Below are 25,717 nucleotides of genomic sequence, written 5' to 3'. Positions count from 1 at the left end.
AAACTACATGTCCTTACGCCTTTGTTTATGATCAAGAGAGTCAAACTACTTTGTCATGTTGTCAATATGACAGTTTACTCTGTAAGTATTTTCTAATGAACAATCCCAGGTAAAAAAAGTAGTATACTTTAGTGTGTTAGAAATATGATTAAAGTATATGAAGTATAAAACAAGTATGCTTACACTTTTTGTACTTTATGTAAAGTATGTTTAATGTGTACTTTTAGAAAGTATACTTCAAAGTAGATGTTATTAAGTTCAACTTCAGTGTACTAAAAGTAAATATACTAATTCTGCAATATTCAAAGTGTTTTTGTAATGTACTTTTAAAAAGTGTACTTTGTTGTTATTGTATTTTAAATGGTAAAGAAGTTTATTTTGGTTAAGTGTATTAAATTGGTAATATTTAGAGTTGTAATATAGTGTACTTATGGAAAGTATATTTTGGTAAAAGATTGTTTGTATAGTTTCATCTAACTTTTAATAAAATACTAATGTGTGTAGCCTATAGGCCTGATATGTCAGCCACATGGATGGCAATGTGCAATAACCTAGCCTACAGAGAGACACACAGATCAATTTTGGTCATCAAATAATATTTTTTTCTTTTGTTAATTTTGTGTCTTAGTAAGTAGTTTGTGATGTAGTAAAGGTTGTGAGAGGATGAATGTGGCATGTTGTTAAATTTATAGGCAACACTGAGTGGCAGTCCAGTTGACCAATCACGATGGCTGTTTGAATTTGAAATGGAGTGGGCGGGTCTGTGCACCTTTCGAGCAAAACGTGGTGTGAGCAAACATTAACGTTATTTTATACAGTCTATGCGCTTGTAACTTTATTTGCAAGACAGATGGACTGTATCGGAACTCCCCCTATTACCGTCGGTCCCGTATTTCCACCGTCTTGCTTGTATGTGTCACTTAATATCCATTTCTATACAAACCAAGACAGCGGATTCCTACAGAAACGCAACCACTCACACCATAGGTGTATCTAAATTAGCTATGTACCAAAAATTACATTTTACCGTGACTCAAAGAGCTGTAAACAGTGTTGTAAGGCTGCGTGTACACAACCGCTTGGAGCTCCAGTGGAATTTTAATTTCATGAGGAGAATTCTCGGTCTCGGTTGAAACGGTGTAAATAGGCGACCCATCAGGCCAGCACTATAACTCCGAGCGTGGTAAACAAAATCGGATATTTCAGGCAGTAAATGCTCCCGTTAAGAACCAAACTAGATTTTGTTCAAATCTACACACCTATGGCTACTGAAAAATGTAAGGTTAATTTAATAAATGTTATTTTGAAGTGTTAAAAAACATCGTTGTTTTAGAATTTCTGAACAAAAGTGGTGATAATTGGGGGTGTTACGATAGAGACCAGAAAATGCATACGTTTACGGTCTGTATAAGGTTTCAGGTTTGTCAAAATTAAAGATACTAACGTTATAGATTCTAGTCATGCCAGAGACGTTAGTCCTAGAGCCAGAAGGACTCGTCATATGAGATGACAAGGGTTGAAGCCAGTTGGATCTAAAGTGCCAAGTTGTTCGTTATCAGGTGAGTCCCAAAGCATATTGTTAAATGATTCTGATGTAGCTCGATAGTCATTTGGAGATGTGAAATTGGTGGCTTAGCAATCTTTCAAGAGTTTGTTAGGCAAACTATGATGGGGGAAAAAGTGTGTTCTTTAATAAGCAACGTTCACCAATGTTCTTTGCCTAAAGCCTAAAGTTCACCAATGTTCTTTAATATTATGTGTGGTGAACTATGGAAAGGAGGATGGTGCTAGTCAAAATCCCCCAAAGTGTCACACTTAACATTAATTAGACATGGTAATGACATTGTACCTGTTTTTTCCCCTTTAATCGTGGAGACATCTTTTAAAATGAGTCTACAGGACAAATTACATGCATTTTATGAAGTAGCCTAGAACGTTTTTTTCCACCATTGATATTAGAGGGGGAATTAACCCTTAAAGGTGTAGGTTTTTGAACGTTCTAAGTTCCGCAACAATTGAAGGTTCTAAAATTCTATGTTGAATTCAATGAACCCAGATATTCTTTAGAACGCTCATTTCTCAACTTTCCCGTCGTACTCCTTTAACCCTTAAAGATGAACTGAACTGAAATAATCAACATTGATAATGTGTTGATTATGACAATTAAAAATAAATGACACTAAAAAATGTAATTACAAAAATAAATACGTAGCCTTTTTTAAGCAACACCAAAATTGCGTTTGTTAGTATTAGAACGCTGCCCGTTTCAATGACGTCACTGGCATGGTAGGACCTGAGAAGTTCTATAGGCAACAGCTGCAGCATATTATGTATACACGAAAATTAGTCATTTTAATGGCATGGGTTACACATTTGAGCCTGTGAGGGACAAGCCTGTAGTGTCTTGACTACCACTAGATGGGGGACGATCGGTTTCAGGCTCCAGCTCAACCTTCAGTAGGATCATTTGGGTGAAAATGACTGTGTGGGCGCTGCCGGAGCATGGACACTGGAATCTATCTGTTTCAAAGCAGTGGCGAAACGTAGGGAAAATGTTCGAGGAAGCTAAAGTGACGGGGAAAATATGTTTATTTATGTATATGTTTATTTTGGGGCGTATACATTTTGTGCAATGTACAACATAGACACATTTTGTGCGGCACAACATAGGCTACTGTAGGCCTAGCCTACAGGTCATGTAGAAAACTGGACGAGGGGCGCTTGAGACAGCAACACGCACGCTGTCTCTCTGTCTCCCTCCATCTCTCACACACACACATTGCCTACTGTGCATCCTCCACACAACTGCATACTCACTCACCACCACTACATTAGGCCTATGCGAAGCTACGGTGCATACAAATAAGCTATACACGCATTGTCACGGCAATGTAAGCTAACGCAGTCTGGACTACTGGCACTCGTAACAGCAACTCACACGGGCTCTCTCTCCCTCCCTTGAAACTGTTAAAAAACTTCGTCACCCCAAGTTGACCCCAGATACACGGAGGATACACGAGTTTGCCGTTTATTTTAGGCTAACGTTAGTGGAACGTTTGCAGATTTTTACCTTGTGGATGTTGATATTGCACGAGTCTCTTGGATAACAGCACTGCGAGTTAAACTCCCTCGCATCAACAATCTGCCCTGAGACGGTGAACAACTGGCTTCAGGGTGAGTAGAAAGGGACATTGGATTCTGTTTACAGACCCGCTGTGATTTAGTTACCAGCTAGTAAATGCATTATTATCGATCTGTGATATCGTCGGAGTCATGGTTTATACTCTCTATGGTCGGAGTGCTAGCTTGTGGAGTTTGACATAAGAGTGTTTCCAAGGTGTTTAGCTGCTAGCCCTTTCCTAGGTTGGATCGTAGTGGACCTCATCAGAGGCTACTTCGAGATATTATTCCAAAGGGGACAGATAGGCTACTGCACTTAAAACTTTAAAAGATTGAACGAACCTTCCCGGACTTTGTAATTGCGACCAGTGACTGCATTGGGTGAACGAAGCCGAAGTTGAAACTTAGGCTCCATGGCACATAGACAGACAGTGGGCTCGCCCTTCTACGAATTGAAAAAGACTACAAGCTGCCCCACCGAGTTTGCGATAAAGTAAGCAAGAAAAGGTTTTTTTTAAGTCAGGATATGTCAAGTCAATGGCATTTATTCGTCCAAAGTTACAGACCAGTTTCCATAGTGCACATCTTATCAATAGTTTGAATGCCGTGTGTTTCTGCTCATTGACAAAATAGGGTTCAGTATGATTCATGCCCAATTAATTTCCCCTGTTAAAGTGTTCGCCTTTGTTTCACTAGTTTGGTTTCATTTTGTATGAGATTTTGTGATGTAGGCTAGCCTACGATAAACAGCTTATGGCCAATATGTAACTCAGCTAGGCCTAATGTTAGTTTCCTCAGTCATGTCAGCTAGCCTCAGACTCATTATCTGCTATGGCTGCTAGTGCTAGTGCTGAGTAGCTTACCATGCCAGTGACGTAGCCGATTGTTGAAATCCAACATGGCGGCGCCCATGTAACAACAACAACACTTTCAACGTACAATTGTATCCCTTTTAATAAATTCAGCCATTTTAATCATTGTACCAATGAGAAGAAATAAAATACATCTGTTATATCACCTTTACTTCAAATTCCAGTTCAGTTCATCTTTAACCCTTAAAGGAGTACCGTCACACCGGTGTGACGGGAATGTTGGGAAATTAACATTCTAAAGAATATCTGGGTTCATTGAATTTAACATAGAATTTTAGAACCTTCAATTGTTGCGGAACTTAGAATGTTCAAAAACCTACACCTTTAAGGGTTAAACCTGGTGTTCTACTAGTGCTATGAAGCTTAGGCTACATTATTGATATTTATGCCTTGGTTTATGCAATAGATTTAGATTTTTTTAAATTTAATTTCATGGTAGTGTTTGTAAATTACCTAGTTTTAATCTGTAGCCTAAGTATGTTTTTACAGGTGTTCCTGGACAGTTTTGAAACCGAGATGTCTGAATGCCTCAAATAATCAGCAGTAAAGGTAAATCCCGTATTTTCCGGACTATAAATCGCACTTTTTTTCATAGTTTGGCTGGCCCTGCGACTTATAGTCAGGTGCGACTTATATATGAAAACATTATATAATTGAACATGTTTTTAAATGTTAATTCATATTAACTGACATGAACCCTACATGAAACATTACTGTCTAGCCGCGAGAGAGTGCTCTCAAATGCACAAGTTCTGTGCACTTTCAGTCAGAGATTAGTGGTTGCACTATGCCTGAAACACACGTGCATACCTAAATCCTCAAATTACGGCCAGGATTCTGTTTGGGCCTCAGATTCGGACAAATAAAGGCCAGTAATAATTTTGTTTCAATTTAACTCATAAAAGAGCCTAAAAGAGCTTAATATTTTATATTGTTGGTTGGTTTAATATTGTTGCCAATGAAAAGTCATTGTCTTACAAGTCTCCAACACGTTGCTCTCAAGCTATCAGTTGCATGCCGCCCCCTTCTGAGCTTGCCAGAGGCTGAAGCAGTAACCTACATTTAAACACAATTGTTGCTGCCAGGAATCAGCCTACGAATTTCATAAAAAAGTAAATCATGCATGATTAAAAAATAACTACGGTAAATTTAGGCTGAATAAGGTTTCCATTTCAGCACAACACACGTTCCATGAATAAATGAAAGTGGATGCCTTATCTCGCATTAAGCAGATGGAAATCCCAACACCCTTACATGAAACTTAATAGTGAACCATCAAATACCCCGCAGATTTCAGTGGTCATCAGTCCCGATATTTAGCAATATAATCAAACAGTAAGCCATGCCCCAAATGAAGGTGCTGTGCTTTGCGCAGCCTAATAAAAAGACCCCAGCGATAATTTGAAGATTTACGATAGTCTGTCTCCTAAACATTCCTCACCCGTTATCTAGACATGCATGAAAACATTTGAAAACAAAACTCACTGCCATGTAGGCTAATATTTGATCACTGTTTTGCTACTAATTATCTTTCACGTACTGAATATGCACACTAGAAAGTGAAAGTAGGCCTACTGCGCTCCGTGTCTGTATCTGTCTGTTCACGTCCGCAATCGATTATAACGTTCCTCAAATAGAGAACACGTCCATGTTCTCTCGCGTTATAGGCTGTCATAACCTGGCAATAGCCAGATGAATTTCGCTCCGCCTAGCTCCACTCATCCATCTGGAACCGATCCATTGAAGTGTTGCTTCAGAAGGCTGGGCCTAATCAAAAAATGCTTGCATATGATTGAATAAGCCACTTGTCCGTCATCTATTGACGTGCTACTTCAACCACTTACATCGAAGCCAACCCGTGACGCTAATAACAGACTCACAGTCGCTTCTACGCTATGTCACATCTATGAAACTCCCGCCCTGCGTCCTGATTGGCTAAACCATAAAGTTGGTTGGAGAAATCACTCTCAATGGAAGAGGTCCCAGATGGATGTGAGTGAAGCTAGGCGGAGCTAAGCGGAACGACATTCATCTGGCTAGGGTCAGGTTAAGGCTGTCATGCTTCTGTGTTTACAAAATTCCTGACGGTTCCTGATCGCTAATGGTTTGGTTTTCTTTCCTGTCGATCGCGATTGATGTAGAAGCACCTCCTAGGCTATAATTTGACTTCAGCGACGAGAGAGGAAGAGAGAGAGACACCCGCAAAGTGGTCCATGCGAGTGTGTGTGTGTCTGCATCGGGTTCAATTGAAGTCAGAGTTGGTCTGTCCAGTCAATAGTCCCGCATTCAGGCCGCTCGCTCCATTATTAGATTAATGTTATCAGAGAGCACTGTAACATGTGTGGGAATTTCTCTCATTATGATAGAGTTGTGGGACTTTTATTATTATGCTCAAGACTTAATAACTTACAGTGGGTCCCAGTTAAGTTTGGACGGGTTCCTTCAGGAATCACGCACCCCATTTTCTCAGCAGAAATGGCACAAACTGCAGTTGACACAAACAACCACAAGGTGTCACTTTGGAGTTCTGCCACGACTATTTTTGATGCGACTTGACTTACTGCTTCCATGATGCAGTTTCCAATCAGAGAAAGCTGAGCCAATACCAAACATATATGATAATACAATAGCGTGAGTTTATATATCATACCCTATTTGTCACGGTTACTTGACAAAGATAGATTTGATAGTGTAACGATAAGCACATGAGACTTTCAGCGGGGGCACGGGAACTTAAATTGATTATGGTAGTTTAAGCTTACACTTGACAAAACATTCTAATATGAAAATGTAGATGCAATTGTTGTAAGATGGTGCAGCTCCTTTAAGAAAGCATGGTGCGCAGGGATGGAGAGAGAGAAAGCGAGAGGGTGTGTTAGAACTTAGATGCGTGTGGAAAAAGTAGACGTGCTGTTGAGACTGGAGCGAGTCATACTCAAAATAATGCAAAAAATAAATCCGCAGATAAAACCAATTATCCTCATTCATTGCAACCGCAGCATGCCTGCTTGCCGACGTTCAAACGAAAAAGATATCAAAGCACCTTTTGCGTTTGAATGTAGCACGAATTTTTTTTTAAACAACTAGACAAATGATTTAGCTAATTGATTATAGCCTGTACACCAGCAATTGTTGAACATTTACCTGTACAAGTACATTGACAGTAGCCCAGCCTAACAAGCATGTTGCATGTTGTAGGCCTACTGTAGAAATTTCACTTAAATTGCAACCGCAAAATGCCTGCTTGCCGACGTTCAAACGACAACGAAAAAGATATCAAAGCAACAAGAGGGTTAAGTCTGAATGACACGACTCATATTGCTCCTCATAACCGTCTATAAAAAAAAGTGTTTTTTCTTTTCTTTTTGAGCACGTCCAAATCCCAGGACATAACGCACTGGACCTTATAATAGGCTCGAGATATAATTCCAAAGGGGGCAGATAGGGGCCTACTTAAAACTTAAAAAGATTGAACGAAGCTTCTCGAAATTTGAAATTGCGATCAGTGACTGGCATCAGGTGAACGAAGCTTTTTCGAAGTTGAACAGGCTATTAAAAACTATTTGCGCACCTCAATGTCACAGGAGAGACTGGGCTCTCCCTTCTATTAATTGAAAAAGACGTTATGCTACCTGCAAACTGGCCTATGATTTCATTGCTGAGTTTGCGGCAAAGCAAGATATGGCGAGTCAGTGTCATTTATTTGTCCAATGTTAGCCTACAGACCAGTTTCCATAGTGCACATCTTATCAACAGTTAGCCTACAGAGCAGTTTCCATAGTGCACATCTTATCAACAGTTTGAATATCGTGTGTGTTTCTGCTCATTGACAAATACCGTTCAGCACAATGATTCATGCCCAATTAATTTCCCCTGTTAAAGTGTTCGCCTTTGTTACACTATTTGGTTTCGTGATGTCCTATGATAAACACCATATGGCCAAATATGTGACTCAGCTAATGTTATAAGCTATACAATTTCCCCTCTTAAAGACAAGCTGGTGTAGCTTATTAGACTAGGCTACTATTAAAATGCACCGACGGTAGCCTTGGCTATGTGTAAAGTAAGCTATCGCATGATGCACGTAAGTTCATGCATCTGTCAAGTTCTCACAGGGCCTCGCACCCCCTTGCGACGGCCCTGCAGCTCCTGCTAAGACAGCGAGGAAAAAGTTAAAATACGCAATAAACCCGGGAAAAGTTGACAGGTTTGTTTCGGTCCCGGTGATTATTTGTGAAATTGTGCAAACGACAGCCTTTTCAAAGCATTTCAAGGAAGGAGTCGTAGCATGCAAGCTCCCAAATTGACCCAGTAGCCTACAGAAGGCATCAATAGCCTAAATTGTTGGGACTGGGGAGGGTCATGCGTTTTTTCTCAATCACTTTGGAGGGTCATAGAAAAATGTCGTGCTGGCGAGGGAGGGTCTTTTTGACTAACGCTCCCAAAACTCCTCCGGTAGCCCCTGAACAGTCCCTAATTGATTATAGCCTGTAGGCCTACACCAGCAATTGTTGAACACCTGTACAGGACATTGACAGTAGCCCAGCCTAACAAGCAGATGTTGCAAAAGACATCAAAAGACGCAATTAATCAGAAATAAATAATGTAATCTGCATCGCTTTATTTAACAAACTGCAAGCAACAAGAGGGTTGAGTTCGCTGTGAGGCCAAACCCAAGAGCAGAGCCTATCTGTTAAGGCACTCGATAGGCTATAACGAGCTGTGTGCGCCTGGAAAGACAATAGAAGATGCTTTCTGAATAGCACAGCGAAGACGGCTCTGGTCATCCCATACCCTCCCCCCACTTCCTGTAGCCTACCATTATGACTTGTTGTCGTTTTGGGACATTAAGCTTTTTCACGTTAAGCCCCCCTCCCCCACCCCCTTCTTTCACAAGCAGTGGGGGAGCGCGGGGCACAAAGTAACACTTTTTGGTAGACAAAAGAGGGTTCTCCGCGCTTCTGTCGTTTGGCCACATCATTGAATTTATAGGTTACTGAGGGCCACATAATCGGCGAACATGTGCATGGTATTGCAGTATGGCTTATGCAAAATTGGTGTGAAATAATGGTCCTAACCACTTTAAAACACTGTGGCTGAAATAAAAAACAAAAAGCCTACAACAGTAACATTTTCAAATGCAACTTCTAGGCCTACAGTATTAGTTAACAACTGATCAATATGCATTCATGGACTGACATTGATGAGAATAAACTGCAATCAATAATGTGCATAACAATGTCCATAACACATATCACCACTAAAATTAACTGTGGCTAAGAAAGGTACTGTGTGTGTGTGAGAGAGAGAGAGAGAGAGAGAGAGAGAGAGAGAGAGAGAGAGAGAGAGAGAGAGAGAGAGAGAGAGCGCGCGCTATGGTACGTACACCCACCCACCCCCGCAAAAACAAATTCACGCGTGTACAATATTTGTCCGTTTCCCGGTTTTAGGTCCGTGCATTCCAAAAAAAGTAGCCTACATAGCATAACAATATCCACATGCAATAATACAACAACAACGTCTATGATGACCTATTCATTTGGACAAATTGATACAGCCCTAAAGTTACCTTTAGTTTTGTTCTAGCGTACCGTGACGTCTGGCTTTAAACAGCTGTAATCTAACGTTCTGACAAGCACACCAATTGCCTACCTTGTTCTTGCCCATCTGAAATAACTCCTCTAGCTTTGCTGCCTCCTTCTTTTCTGTTTTCGTTGTTTAAACTTGTGATATCCATAACTAGTGAATTAGCCCAACATTGTGTGCTGATAACCATATATAGATAGCCGAGTAAAAGAAAACAAGTAGCCTAGTTGTGCCTGCGTGCGTATTCTGTCTCCTGCTCAAACAAAATGTGTTTGCGTTAATTTTGATAACGTGTTCACTAACTTTACGCGATAGAAAATTGTAAATAGCCTGATGGCATGCAGCTAATGGGATAGGTACTGTGCATAGTTGGGAAGGTATGTTGACCAATTTGGTGTGATACACATTACACATACACAAGGTAAGTTTTCTCTCGTTGTTGAGGGACTGACGTGCGGGCCGTTCAAAATCATCGTGCGGGCCGTACATGGCCCGCGGGCCGTATGTTTGACACCCCTGTTTTAGAGAGAAGGAGAGACGCGGTGCAGCTCAGATGTCTTGTTAATTTTCTTTATTCTTTAGTAAAAGGTGCAGACCATTATTAAACTTTGACTAACGTTTTGATGTGTCGATGTTTTTGACTAACGAACATCGAAACGTTAGTCAAAGTTTAATAATGTTCTGCACTGCTGCCAGCTTGTGACTCCACATCGCCCAAAATGCTTGATTGCATTGCATTCTCCACATTTTTAGCTAAATTTTCATGTACCATATCAGCTTTTTCGTTCAGTGAATCTTTTGTAAATTGCTTTACAATTAACTTCGGGCCTATAGATCTATGCCTGGCTTGCTTCGGTCACGTCTTTTTAAAACCATCTTTTTCTCTCTCGTGAGCATTTAATCTGCTGCCAGCTTGTGACTCCTCATCGCCCAAAATGCTTGATTGCATTGTATTCTCCACATTTTAGCTAAATGTTGGTGTACCACATGGCATTTTCTTTCAGTGAATCTTTTGCTTTACAATTAGGCCTATCCGGCCCTCTTCTTGGCTGCCTTCACTCCTTCTTCGTCTTCATTAACATGAATCTTTTTGGCTTTTTGGCTTTTGTGAAATACATTTGTAAATAAATGCGACTTATCGTCCAGTGCGACTTATATATGTTTTTTTCCTGTTCATGAAGCATTTTTTGACTAATGTGACTTATACTCCGGAGCGACTTATAGTCCGGAAAATACGGTATTCTTCATCCAGGACCTTGCCCCATTACTCTTAAAGCATAACTCAAGCCAAAATGCAACCTAGGGTCTTTTTGGGAATGTACCCGAGTCAAACTTTAGTTTAAAAGCATAATTACGTTAGAAGCGCCACTATTAAGCTTGACCGTATTGTTGTTTCTGGGTCAAATGCCATTTTGAATTGGAGTCGTAGGGGCACAACTATTTTGATACAGTGGACATCGCTTTCTAATGACCACTTCATTCGCGCATTACGAGGCGTGAAGCTGCGGGAAGCTTTAGTACCACTTTCAGCCACTGTGCGTCGCTCTGCCACTGTACATCGCTCTGCCTGCCGCCCCTTCTGAAAAAGCAGGATCTACCATTAAACATAATTGTTGCCGAGAGTAATCCCAGCCTACGAATTCAATAGCAAAATGTAGTCAATTGACTGCTTGACATGTCATTTTTATTTTTCTGTACAATAAACAAATACATCTGCTTTATGCCGCAGAATTGGGCTACATTCATATTTGGCTAACTTCTGCAGACGCGCAAAGACGATATGAGTCTGTTGCATTTCGTTAGATGTCCGAGTCACGCATAATGTTTGAAAACCACTGGCTCGTAATCACAATAATTTAACACACGACAGTTGGATACTTCATCATGTTCCCATGCCTACATTTTGGTGAGTAGCATAGAGATCGTTAAAACAATAAAGTATGGCTCTCCGTTTGGGACATCGAAAACTTATATTTTTAATAGGGTAGACTACCGTCGGAGATGCTGACTTGTAAAGGCCTCGAGATAACACATTATGTCCACCATCATCAGTCAATGCCCCCTTGATCAAAGTGGGGAATGAAAGAAAAAGTTTGAGAACCACTGGCTTAACAAGTTACCTGCAGTCCAGAACACACAGAATATTGCAACAGAAAGTTGCCTTTATAATCAACTACTATTTATTCCAACAGCATTCAAACAAAGCCTTTATAAAAGTGAAAAAAAAAAAATTCCATAAGAAGTAAAATAAAATACTGTTACTGTAACTGTATCCCAAGCTTCAGCTCCCCTCGTCTGTGACAGGCAGACGTGACACCGCTACATTCTCAGCTTGTTTATAGCCTACCCCACACTGAACGCGTAAGACCGCTAGCTAGGCCCATCACTGTGGGGTGCGGTAGCCTACTCTCTGGGATTTAAGTCAAGCAATATAACCATACAAATGTTTCAAAATGAGTAATTTCGGCTTTGTCTGAACTGGCCATTGTAGGCTACGTAAAAAATAAACAAGTAGGCCTAGGCCTATCCCCTATCCAATGATATCGGCAAATGTTTGTTTTCCAAAGTAAGAATTTCACTTCACCATGCACCTTCGACAATGAATAGCTCATTACACTTATGTTACTGTTGAACGTAGGCCTAACTGGTATCATTACAAACATTATTCTGTGTCCTAAAAACTGGCATTTTATGGCATTGTGTCATGTAAGGTCGTTGCAAAATCTAGAGAAATGTGTGAGGTGGTCAACATTGGGTTAGACACCAGGGGCCATATTCACAAAGCCTTTTATCTTACCACTAGGAGTAGGCTACTCCTAAATAGCAATAAAAGATTTTAGCTAGGAGTTTCTCTTAAGTTATTCACAAAGCCTTTCAGACCTAGCCTAGGCTACTCTTAGTAAGGAAAAATGACAACTCCTGAACAGATTCTGGAGCTGAGCGCTCTAGAATCTTTGACTAAGAGTGAGTGAGTCTTCGTTGCTATGGATGACGTTATTACTCATGCACGAGCTTGACTGAAGTGACCACCTTGATTGGCTGATGATTGTAACAATATGATCAAGGGGGGAAATAGTGCAAGAACATAGCGGTCATAGCCGTTGAATAAACTAGCACACAACGTTTAGAATAATAGAATTGTAATAGAATAGCGTTGCATATGCTACAATACAAGTAAATAGGCTAACAGACTCACCACTAACACGCCTAGGCTATAGGCTTCACTGTGTCTTTCCATTCATTTCGAAATGTTCTTGTAAGATCCTGCTCAAAAGCAAATTACACATACTGATAATATCACAACATTGCACATAGGCTATGTGATCCCTCAAATGTTCTTTAAAGTAGCCTACAGAACAAATTCTAAATGCACCAACTGTGATGGAAAGTTTAAGAGCAAACAGGACACTCGGCCTGACTTTTAGTATTTTGTGCTGCTCTGACAGTCCACTTTTATTGCCACTTTTAAGTCTACTGTTTTTGAGTTTGGAGAAGTACTTGCAGCGACAGGCTGTAGCCTACGAATGCCGACTCCACTGTCGCATTTCCCAGCCAGGTCCATGATAGGCTTTTTGTCACTGCTTCCAAAAATGTCTCCCTCTGGATAAAGCAGAGCAAAGCAAGAGATTTATGCTCATTTGGCGTTGCAGGAATCGTGGTAAATATATCGGTGGCACTCATTGCAACGGTGTCCGAGTGTGTAGAATCCCTTTTCATCGCGCAGTTTGCATCACCAACAGTAGCATAGTTAACACGTCATGTTTCATTTTGAGTAGGCTGTTCAACATCAGTGTTCAATATGGATTTCATTTCAATCATGCATAATAATATTTTGATTTTTTTATGTGAGGGAGAGAACTCAGTTGGGGGGGGCACACTGGCCTGTTTGGACGGGCCTGGCCCCCTATGGCCCGCCCTTGACGCCGACGCTGGGGCAGGGCCGGATTAACTGGGCACAAATGTCTGATGGCCCCCCTGCCCCCCAGCCAACGTGAATCGGGTGGTCAGTTAATAGGCCTAGCCTAGGCTATATCGTGAAGATTTTTCTTGCCATCTAAGGCACGAGCGCATCTGTGAGGCCAAGCCTCACCAAGTAGCCCGTTTGTTTACAACTAACATTACATTTAATTAAACTGCTTATAGGCTATGCCGAAATAGTTTTCAACATTTTGAATATTAGTGTTGGGTGAATTAGGAAATGTTCTCAAAGTAACCTTAGCCTATGGCTGAAAGCTGCTTGGGATACCCCCCTGTCAAGCGGCACTTATTGTTTCAAAAGGAGTAATTTCGGCTTTGTCGGAACTGAAGAGCTGTGGACGTTACGGCAGGGCATGCCCAATGAAAATAAATTAACGCAACCCAACAACACAGACCCCGCTTCTCTCGCGTCAGTCACTGAAATGAACGAAACAAAGAACCCGCTTCTCTCGCGGCAGTCACTGACAGTATCCTAGAATAAATGCATGGGGGAAAACACTTCCCCATGACAAAGACATCGTAAAATACTGAAAGTTAATATTTTGTCACTAGCAACATACATCTGTCCTTTGTCAAATGTGTTACGTTCCAAGTAGCCTAGTGCATTCTGCTTCATAAAGTTGAACAAATACATTTGCTTATTTCACAGAAAAATATAAATAGCCAGTTTAGGGTCTACAGTGCAGAGTTGGTAAGTTATGGTAGGCCAACTTGGAGTGAATATACAAACAGGGGAAATTATTTCTCTAGTAGCTGAGTAGCCTGATGGTAGGCAGGTGCGCTCGTAGACATACGGCCGAACATGCAAGCGCCAATGAATCGTGCTCTCCGGTGTTGTGTGCCTTCTGGTTTCTCCACCTACTGGTTTCCTTGCGCGTGCATGCGCTGCAGCAGTTGTCAGACATTCACAAACAAGTTGTTTTAGGCGGTTTGAAGTCGCTTTTCATACGCCATGAGCACTCGGCTCCATTACAGCCACTCGGACAAAAGACATGTAAAAAAATATATGTTTTGAAAACGAGCATTAAACTGGATTCGATCCCGCAAAAGCAACACACACGTGACTCTCCATCCTGATTCCCTACTCTTTGAGCCAACTAATATGTTACGCGAATTAATTAACTATTGTAGGCTACCATTAATTAATAACGTAGGCAACACCCAGGTAACATGTTGTCCAGGCTATCTGAAACAAGGGATTGCCTCTCATCCACAACAACTGGTTACCTTGGGCTGCTACAGTCGTCAGTGCACTGTGCACAGTAGGCCTATGCTACTCTTTGTGGTTGATCAACTAAAAATAAAAGATGTATTTGGTGATGACGTTATTGTAGGCCTAGTAGACCTACATTCTGAGAAACTAAATGGTACGAGAAATTATCTACATAGCGCACCAGACCGCGATGTCTTCAAGGGTTGAATGAAGGGAGTTTGCAAAAATGAGTGTATTTTTCAAGTCAATAAACATTCTTAATTTTCGAATGTCTTTGTCAGGGAACATCTGACTTTTAAAAACCATAGGCCTGGTAGTCGCTCAGACAAGGAGTTATAAGATAAAGGCAATACCATTTGTGTCACCTAATGCAGTTCAGTGAATTAGCAAGATAACATCAGAAGCCAACAATCATAAAGCACAGTGCGCGCGCGCGCTCTCTTTCCTGCGCATGAAGCTGTCTGCGTGTTGTAGGCTAGATTTGCGTGAGTTCTTTCTATCTGCTTTACTTTTGTGAGTTGCGACCACCTAGGCTATGTTATAGACGTTCTATGAGGTACCAGTGTTTAGCTGTGTCACAAAACAATAAGCTTTGTCAGACTACTTTTAAAATGATATTCAGGGCTATATACATTTTAAACATTCGGGCTGAAGACCCGACAAAGCCTTGCGTTAATACTTCAGGTGGGAAGTGTCAGGAATTTTCATACGAGAGACGCTCTCATTGGTGGTTAGTATATGGAGTAGGGAATTGACAGCAACATATCCTATCACATTATGAGAGATGCTGAATTTAACATAAACTGCGATGTTTGATTTTAAATTAATGTAAATTTAGCCGGGACTGTAAGCTGGCACACGTGGGTGCTCGATGTTTTCAGTAGGTGCCCGAGAGACGGAGCACCCACGGTATCGGTGCCTATGACGAGCGTATCTCGCGGTTGCATCCATTACAAACAAACATGCAATGTGAACGTCTGGGATTGGGGAGAGCACTAAATGCTCTTCTGAATAAGCACAAAGTCAAGCCTTTAAATGTAAAACACTCTTTAATAATCAAAAAAAATAAACGCTAATGAAGTAAACTTGTGACCATCAAAAATCGTTTATCGCCTGTAACTCCGTGATAACAGGACGTAACAGGAAGGCATTTGGCTGAGTAACGGAGGTTAATATGCTCTATATTTTGTCCAAATGATGTCTGTCTATCATCGTTGCACTCGGAGAAAACCAGAATGTTTAATTTGTCCTGCGTTTCTTCTACGGCTGCAAACGGGATTCACTCGCCGTTAACCAAATATTTCTTTATTAGGGCAGGGCAGGCATATTTCTGGCTATTAAATTATTTCTAAACCAGTCTGCTAAAGTCTGTAGTGAAGTCTGTGTAGGGTTTTCCAGCTCCATTTCTTTTTACGAGACACCCTGCTCACTTGAGACCTCTGCCGGTTGTTGCAGCGTCGTTGCAGCGTCACTGGAAAAATACAAATTAAAGTCGCGTGATGTACATGATGATTTTGATTCATGCATCAAAATAGTAGGCTAGTGCCCCTACGACTCCCATTCAAAATGCCATTTGACCCAAAAACGACATTACGATTGTATTGAAAACAAAGGAATCTAAGGTAATCAAATGGAGAAAACAGGGTGGTTGCACTCATATCGATGCCAAGGTGCACAACGCTTTAACGAAAGACTACCTGGCCAGGTCTACCCATACCAGGATGGCAAACAGATGGTGTCAAGTACCAATTTGACCCACAAAAAGTAAATGTCACGTTTCTGTGTAAAATATTGTTTATCTTGTAAAATGTTGTCCATCTTCTTTCTGTTCACAGACAACAGAGACAAATTCTCTAATACCAAGGTCAATGCATTTAACTGCCGTCCAGCCCCGGGTTGGCACCGAAAACTTTATGCATCTTGGACTGAAAGATGGTGTGCTAGTAAGGAAGCTAGCTACCACAGCTTTTGCCACCACATCTCAGTGTTAGGAGGGAAGTTCACTCACTGCACAACTCTACCAGCTGTACCTTTCCTCCTCAGCCATGATCCGTAGCCACCATGGTTTTCTTTCTGGGCCAGAAGACTTTGCAAACAAATAAGTAATAAATGATCATGCATTACAAATGTAGCCATGTGTTACGACCCTGCCAGGTCTCCACTGGCCCCGCCCACTTGCGCTCATGTTTGTCTGTCTGTGTGAAGCAGGTTGCCCGAGATGTGCAGGTGTTTGGTATTGCCCTGATGAGCACCTGTATTTGAAGGCCTGGGTTCCAAGTGCAGATGGGCTTCCTCTCCTCTCGACCGTCGTCTTTTTGTTTTGTTTGAACACATCCCTAGACATACACTCGCACTACACCTTGCTTTTATTCACTACACTGACTTTCTCGTATATTACTTTAATAAATATTCTTTATTTACTCATTCTGGCGTGGAACTCCCTTATGTAGCTCATGCGTGAGCCAGCATGCGTTACACCATGTTAGACTGTTAAAGAGGAACTTGGCAACTATTTCAACGTAATAAACCCGTTTAGAAATCATTTGGATGGTTAAATGACCTGTTCCGGTGAAAATGGTGACTTTCACTGCTGCGCCTAGCGTCCCCAGAAAATGCTGCAAGCGAGGAGGAATCTGACCAGCGATCCAAACAGCCACTCGAAAAATCACTCGGCTCTCTCAAAGTTGATTTCTGCTCACGGGAAGTGAATTTCTGCTCTCGTGGGTCCCTACTTGGGGGCGGGAACCAGGTTCACTGGTCAGATTCCTCCTCACTCGCAGCATTTTTTCCTCGCTCAGGGAGCAGTTTCCTCTGAGTCCGCGCGCGCACAGAGAATTTGTGCGTTCGCATTTAATATCAATGCGTGTGAAACAATATAATACGCCCAAATGCATGTTTTATCGCGTGAGTGCTTTGTGGCTCTATTGTGTCTCCGTGGTAGGCCTACAATGACAAAGTTACCACATCGAACTTGAAAAGATATGCTCAAGAGATCCATAACTTTCAGAAAAATGTTTTACTTTTGTAATGGTGGACAAACAATGTTTGTTATGGATGAATATTATGTTTTGTTTTGAGAGAAATCTGTAATTTTCATTCATGTCAAAAAAATGTTCTCATAAAGTGTAATTTATCATGTAACACAATAGGTAGGCGAGTACTAATAGTACAATTTTAAATCACACTAATATTATACTTAAATTGCATGGCTTTATAATGCTTAAAGTATCTTAACACTAAACTTTTATTAACATAACTGCAAACGTTCAAGGCACTTATTGTAGTCAGGAAGTACATTTGAAGTTAATTTAAATGATTACAGAAGCATGCCAAATGAATAGAAATGAGAATGATAAGAGTGTATTCAAAATACACTACTACACTATTATTAGTTATACTGTAATGCCTTTTAAGTACATTTCCAGTACACTTGGGATGTTACAAAAGTGTACTGTGACTGTTCCAAATGCTCATGAATCTCTTTTTGTATAATGTACTTAAAGCCTGTGTTGCAGGTTAACCACCACTGTTGATTAATGGGTACATAAAGCACTCAATATATGTATATCATTTTAAAAAATGTCTCCAAATGGTGTTAAATGCCAGTTTTTGTTGTTTTTAGCATTAGAGGGTTTTTTGTACGCAATTCGGTGATGACATCACTTTGGGGACTACTTGATCTGCGCTTCATTCATGTCAATGCATTTCAATGGACATCGCGCTTACACTTTCAACATAAAGTTTGTATATTTACACTTCGAATTTCGTCACAGCATTTATATCACAGCTACCCTATGATCTACCAATGGTAATAATAACGGTGCCTGATATCAATTTAGTAATTATTCTGAATTTCGGGAGGTCTAGTTTTGGAGGGTATGTTTTACATTCATTCCTATGGGAAACGGTCGCGGTTACACTTTCAAAATAAAGTTTGTATATTTACACTTCGAGTTTCGTTACAGCATTTATATGACAACGACCCTATGGTCTAACAAAGATAACAATGTCTTCCGATTTTAGTTTAATGCAATTTTCTGAATTTGAGAGGCCTCGTTATGAGGCTACATAATGCACCTATTCAGTTCAATGTATTATGCTTATAACATTACGACACTTTTTTTGTTACTGTCAGTGAACAGCACCGAATGAAAGTCAACATTTTCTTTATATCTAGTGATAGTGATCATGTCGTTAGTTCAGATAAGTAGGCTACCGGGCAAACTTAGTCAGAAGATCAGAATATGAAGCATCATGATAGCTATCGATAGCTGGGCTAACTTTTTAGTCCCACCTGTGAGCCACCCCAGTTACTTAGCTTCTAGCCGCCGCCGATTAGGCTGGTCGTGTCTTCAACATGAATATTTTTCGATAACTACTGCTCGTGATTGATTGCCATTGACATTGTCAGGGTACGGCTTACCAAAGAGGGAGATAATATGGGCAAGTCGCAGTTTTGCAGGTGCTTGTGTGGGCTGTGCCGTCCCGATGGAACTGTGGTGGAGAGCTGCAGTAACTAGTGAAGCGAGTGCATTTTGGCCGCTGGTCGAGGAGCTCCCCTGTGACCAGCATATGACATGATCTACCTATCTATCTACCTGTCTATATACATACCTATAGCCTATCTATTTATCTATAATCTGCGCTATCTACTGCTGAACAATCCCTTATTCGTCTCTCTTTACTCCTCTCTCATTACTCTCAAGGGTCTCAAGGTGGGCTTTGGTCTGTAGTCTCCCCAAGGTATCTTTGGTATCGTGTATCTTTGATGAAAGACATATGTCTACTGCTGATAAAGGGTCATGCACATTTGGTATATATCTGATGCAAGCCAAAGGATAATTATTCTTTAGCCTAGGCAGCGAATAATTAAAACTGCTTCAGGTGTCGACGATTGTTCATGAATGTCAAATCAACTGTGTGCCACACAGATCAAAAACTAGGCATAAATTGAGTTGAAAGCCATTGCATTTTAGATCATTTTATTTCAAACACTTTGGGACTTATGGGAGACAATAGGCTATTATGTTGATACTAATTTATTTTATGACCACCTAGACAATAATTCGGAGTGAACTCTTAATATAAGAACGTAGGCTATAGATAGTTTTGAATATATGGCAAAGTTGTTTTTGAGTTTATACTATTTATTCATTCACTCGTTTTGTTCAAGCATAGACTGTAGGCTATAGTCTATGTGTTCAAGAGTGAAGCCAATCAAACTCGCAATTGATTTCAAACCATTAGCATTGTTGTTTTAAATGTATGCTTTCGTTATTCTCCTACTTCTGTAGGCAATCTATTTTTTTCTCTCGATGTTAAATTTGATGACTTTCGATGAAAATCCTGTAGATGGCGCTTGCCTATCGAACAGAAATCATCTAGTATTGTCTTAATTTTATGACATATATCGTATTTTAGTCAATCTACTGTTTTGGTCTACTTTTCTACCTCGTGCACGAGCAGAGATGAAGCTGAACTAAACCTCGCTTGAATAAACGAGGCCAAGATGCCGCTAACTTGAGTTAATGGAACGGCTTCAGCCCCAAGTGAAAGTCTACGCTAGTTCAAGCCAGGCTATTTCTGTTAAGCGCCGCCTTCATTAGCGAGGTTGATGGAATACCCCCCTGGTCATCATCTCCTACTCCACCCTAGTCTAGAAATCTAGACGCACCCTAGCGGCAGCCAGGGCTAATCTAGCAACTCTGTTGGCTTGTGAGCTCGAAAAATTAAACTTCTATCAGGCCAATCAAATCGTGTATAGAGTCGTTAGGCGGGCTTAACATAATGATTGATGGCAGAGTTGCAATGGTTTGGCTTGAATTCCCTGCTACTTGAAAACAAATAAGATAATGTTGCTGTTGGCGAACAGTGTGGCACGAGTTAAGCTTTTATTACGTTGGCAAAAGTTTGAACTGGGAAACGCATGGGACTCATAGCGCTGTTCTATTGCGTGCAGAGGGAATTTGAAAGACAACTGATTATCCCTCCCCTCGGACTTAGCACTGCGAACGGTGAGTGCCCAGACACTACATTTTAATGTGGGTCTGGCTCGTCAGGCTAACTCCACCCCCTACCCTTGCAACTTTTGCGTACACTCTAAACCCGAACTAGTTGTCATTACTAGAAAATTGCGTGGAAACCGATTGCCTCAAACCATTGTAGTTTTTACAAACATAAAACTAAACAGGTTTAGTTGTGTCAACTAACAACCTTATGTTGATGCTGTAGACAAATTAAGCTTACATTAGTAGTCTTTAGGCTACTCAACATCTTTAGTTCACTTAAATTATTGTTTCAGAAGTTGCAGTTGTATAAAATAACTAGGCCTAGTATAGGCCTAGGTTAAAATGCATGTTAAAAAGCTCATTATTCTGTAGATATTTGTTTTTTTTATTTTAAGATTAGGCTACTGTATTAATCTAACTTTTATTAAAAATTGAAGAGAAATTCATCACAATGTATAGGAATTCCTTTTATTATTGATAAAACATGAACAAACAAGATTTAAACTCATAAATATTCCACATCCACTGTAGATGAAGAACCTATAAAAAAAAAACATAAGAAAACAAACTTTTAGTTCATGTTCATTTACTTATGTGACCCCCAGGGGGTGCTCAAGCTCACAATTTGTATAGCTAAGCTAGGCCACCAAACAGAGCTCTCCCTCAAACTATCTAGGCAGGTTATGTCCAATGAAGGAAGAGGAATGGAACTGATGTAATCAAAATACACATTTATTAGACACTAGACAGACACTATAAATACACTGATCGGCAATCAGGACAAGCAAATGTTCCACATAGGCAACAGTGGATGAAATTCTACAATAAATAACAACGAATGAATAGGTCTTCCAGATGAGTTAGTGTATAAAGTCAAATACATTAATAAATACTTCACATACACAATCTAAAAACACTCCAATCTGCAAGAGGCACTTCACACCAAATGGGCCGTACACACAGACACGGCATTTCACACTTCACACTAGTGAGCACTGCAAACGAAGCACTGTCCCCATAAGAAATATTGCACCATTCCCAGGCCGAACACGTATTACAATGACTGGCAGACAAACAGACAAAGAAACAAACAAAACATTTAAGCTAACAGGTTACCACCAGCAGGCTTCCCCCTAGGCCCACCTAAGTTCCCAGTAAACATCCAACAGATGTGGTAGGTTTCCGAGGCACATACATTAATTGAAATAAAACAAAATAGTTAATTCCAGGAAAAACAGTGGCTTGTTGGACATACGTTTTTTATCTAGGTATCTAGGTTAGCTACGTAAAAGGAGTTGAATGAACTTACGTTTTTAAGACCAGCCAAGATGAATTAGACGAACCAATAAAGTTATACCAGTGTGGATGACTAATAGCTGTGCACACTCTCACCAGCATCAGCGTTGCTTCTGCCCATAGACAATATCAAGACAGGAAACGGTCAGAGCTAAAAATACTACTTGTTACGTCTGAAGGAAAAGGGGAGCAAGTAAACTTACGTTGCTGCAAACCAGTGTGGATTCACTACTCGCTATTATGCGAGCAAAGTAGACTTGAAACTGCGTGTACCATTTACTGGTCACCATATGCACAGACACCAGGCCGAGCTACAAACAAACAATGAACCGTGTTAAGTGCTACTCGATGGAAACAAGTTTAGTGTTAGAGACCAATAGACGTAACCTTCTGAAAAGACTCACGTTCTCCTGTTTGCACAGCTTATTCCACAAAGCTCACTCTTCAACGCACACCGCATTATTGTTCTCCTGTCCGCATCCCACTCCACATTTAAAAGGAAGCGCTACTGGTACCACCTGATCCAAATAATCAGCGTCAGTGGGACGGCCTTCAAGCTGCGCTTCCTGTCTCAACCACCCTACTCACTACACTTAGTTGAAAAAAAAGTTGCTATATCACCTATGAATGCAAGAAATGAGTAATAAGTGACATTGGCTAAAAGCTAACCAACATGTGCTGCTATTGTTAGCTAAAACTGTCTACAGACAGAAACACCAATTTCAATGATAAAGTCTGAATTAAACTAAGTAGCACCAAGACAAGTATATTTACACGAAAACATATGTGACATTGTTATAATCTGCCATAGACACCCATTGGAAGGTAGCTACCATGAGCTAACTGTCCGGAAGACTACTAGCATGCTAACACCGAAGCTAATGTTACCTTAGTTTTCTCAGGTTGTTAATCACGTAAACAAACATTTAGCTAACTATTGGTCAAACTGAACATAATTTTCGGTTATCAGAATTTAAATTTTTCAACAAGTTCGTCAGAAAGTTCACCCACCATTTAATGTAGTAGCCTATTTGTCACAGCAGCAAGACGCATGGTCATGGAGTCATGTCTGTGTGGACTGAGAAGCAGGAGGAACGGTTGATGGGCAGAATTTTTATTAGACCCCTCCTCTGCCTTGCAAAAACATAACATTTATCGTTGTCTCTGCTTAACATGATCAGTGCACTGTATATTTCACTTAAATACTGTAGTACAATCAACTCATTTATTTTAGTTATGACATAGAGTTTTCACAAAACACACAAACATTAGTAGTGACCACCTAACATATTTATTACAACTAAATCTGGGTTTAGGGTGTATGCTTGTACAGTATATGCATGCCTCTGTGTGTGTGTGTGCTTCTGTGTGATTGCGCATGCACACACGTATGTGTGTGTGTGTCTAATTGTGTGGATGTGTGTGTGTGTGTGCATTTGGTGTGTGTGTGTGCATTTGGTGTGTGTATGTCAATTTGTCTCGACCGATAGTCATTTTTAATAAAATTTTTAACATGTAAAAATGTTCTACCATAACAAGGTTGTAATCAAGGTGGGACGTTATGTATTTGAATTGGCCTAACTATCTAGATTCCTAACGAGAGGCTCTTCATATACAGTAATTTGTTTAAGAAATAAAAGATTGAATAAAATAGAAAGAATACGAATAAAATAGGTGTTGGTTCTGTGATGACCCTTGCCATAAACTACATTGTGAGCAGATTGCAGTGCCCGTTCAAAGATGCTATTCCTTTATTGCTATATCAAGATGAAAACCCATAACCTGTAGGTAGGCGTGCTTTAAAAATAGGATGATATGGAAAAGCATCATTCCAGCTAAGCATTCAATAATGAACATTGGATATTATATTAATTAATTATTAATTAAGTGTGCTTGCAAAGCACACTTATTGTTCTTAAGTTTTATTGGGGGCCAAGCAGCGAAGCTGCAGGACCCCTATTGTTTCTGTACCGTTCATTTTTGGCCAAAATTCTGTAAAAGTCATACTGCAGCCTAAACCGTAACTCCAAAACTCTTCAAATTTTCAGGTATGGTTACCAGTACCCCCCTCTACCCATAACCCAAAATTTGGGGTACTGCACCCAAAGGTGGCGCTATTGGAAAAAAAAGTTAATTATGCTAATTTCTCCTTACCAGATTGACCTAGACTCAAAATTCTTTCATAATATTAATCTCTAAACTTAGATGCATCTTTTTGGCCCTGGTCTTATGGTCTAAAAATGTTTACTTTTGACACAATTTCATGGAAAAGCCAAACATTAAAAAAAGTTTCACACTCTTCAAAAATAATCAAATCTTCACCAAAATTCTCACAGACAATGTTTAGACAAAGCCTCACAAAAGTTATCAAAGGAATTTGGACATGTTGTTCCATTTCAGAGATATAGACCAATAAAGTTCGACCACTCAGCCCATTTCACCTATATCACCTATATTCCTATATGAGTATTTTTTTTTCCTTGGAGAACAACCATACAACCATCATTATGTGGATACCATTAACAGTGCACATTTTCAGATCTGTACTCTTTTTTATAAAGCCCTTAATTCTATTGTCAAATGTATGCTAGGAATTTTCTTGATGTTGTGTGTTTGCCAACACACATTTTCACCATGTGAATGTGACTGACAAATATGTTGGATTGTCAGTGGCGCAGTGGGGTAATGCCTTGTACTGGTGTTTCTTAGGTTGAGTGTTCGAATCCCCGTTAGAACTTTAGGATCAAGCTGCACATGCTATTGGTCATTTAAGATTCACACCGTTGAACAGCACCTGAATGACATCAGCCAATCAACATTCACACTCATCAGTTGCCAAGAATCAGAATGCCGAGACACTATGACATTCAGGGGAACTTCTTTGTTTACTATTTTTCCTTCATCATTAAGTCTATCATATTTATATTTCATCTATTAGTGTTCATCTCTACAAATGTCTAATTGCCCCTCCATGCTTGGAGTTTTTCTTGTTGTGTGTTTACCAATACACATTTTCACCATGTGAATGTGACTGGCCAACATGTAGGATTGACAGTGGCTCAGTGGGATAATGCATTGTACTGGTGATCCTTAGGTTGAGAGTTCAAATCCCACTTAAAGCATTAGTGTGTTGTGGATATTAGCATACTACAATAGAATGCTGTTGGGTTGTGGAGGTTAACACACTATAACAATACAGCTACTTGTCAATATGGACTTGTAGTGCAAGGCAAGTATTACTGTATAATTATAGGCTGTTTATCTTATTGACTCTGACACAGCTGTAGCCTATAATTATTTGTTATTCTTATAATATTTGTCATTTCTTATACATATTTAGTCGGCTCTTCCACTTGACAGAACAACTCTATATCGGTTAAGGATGTCACGCATGAAACAATGCTGCAGAAACACGAAAATACGACTTTGAGTTTAGTAGGCTATAATTTTCAGTTCCTGTTTATCTATTGCACAATCACAATCTGAGACTGTAGTCTTTCAAAAAATCTTTTCCAAATCTTTGCAAATCTTTCCAAAGTCTGTCAGTGTAAGGAGGGCTTGAGGTGAAAGTGCTGTGGAGAAATTGCAGGATTGTTTGGCTCTGCCACCTAACCACACCCAGTTTACCTGCTGGGAAACCCTGT

At 40.2% G+C, this 25,717-nt stretch overlaps 2 long non-coding RNA genes across 2 annotated transcripts; one reads left to right on the top strand and one right to left on the bottom strand.

The window, feature by feature from the left end:
* The first annotated feature begins 1,463 nt into the window (after window positions 1-1,463).
* LOC121720408 lies at window positions 1,464-16,866 on the top strand. The gene is made up of 3 exons (XR_006034537.1): window positions 1,464-1,559; window positions 4,482-4,541; window positions 16,605-16,866. It is a non-coding gene; the product is annotated as an uncharacterized LOC121720408 (long non-coding RNA).
* A 4,376-nt stretch (window positions 16,867-21,242) lies between these two features.
* LOC121720405 lies at window positions 21,243-22,854 on the bottom strand. Its single transcript, XR_006034535.1, has 4 exons — window positions 22,478-22,854; window positions 22,277-22,384; window positions 22,087-22,186; window positions 21,243-21,317 (listed from the first exon to the last, which is right to left on the bottom strand). It is a non-coding gene; the product is annotated as an uncharacterized LOC121720405 (long non-coding RNA).
* Between the last annotated feature and the right edge of the window lie 2,863 nt (window positions 22,855-25,717).

This window comes from Alosa sapidissima, chromosome 10 (assembly GCF_018492685.1).
Source record: "Alosa sapidissima isolate fAloSap1 chromosome 10, fAloSap1.pri, whole genome shotgun sequence".
NCBI classification, from domain to species: Eukaryota; Metazoa; Chordata; class Actinopteri; order Clupeiformes; family Clupeidae; genus Alosa; species Alosa sapidissima.
This window is presented reverse-complemented; position numbering and strand designations above follow the sequence as displayed.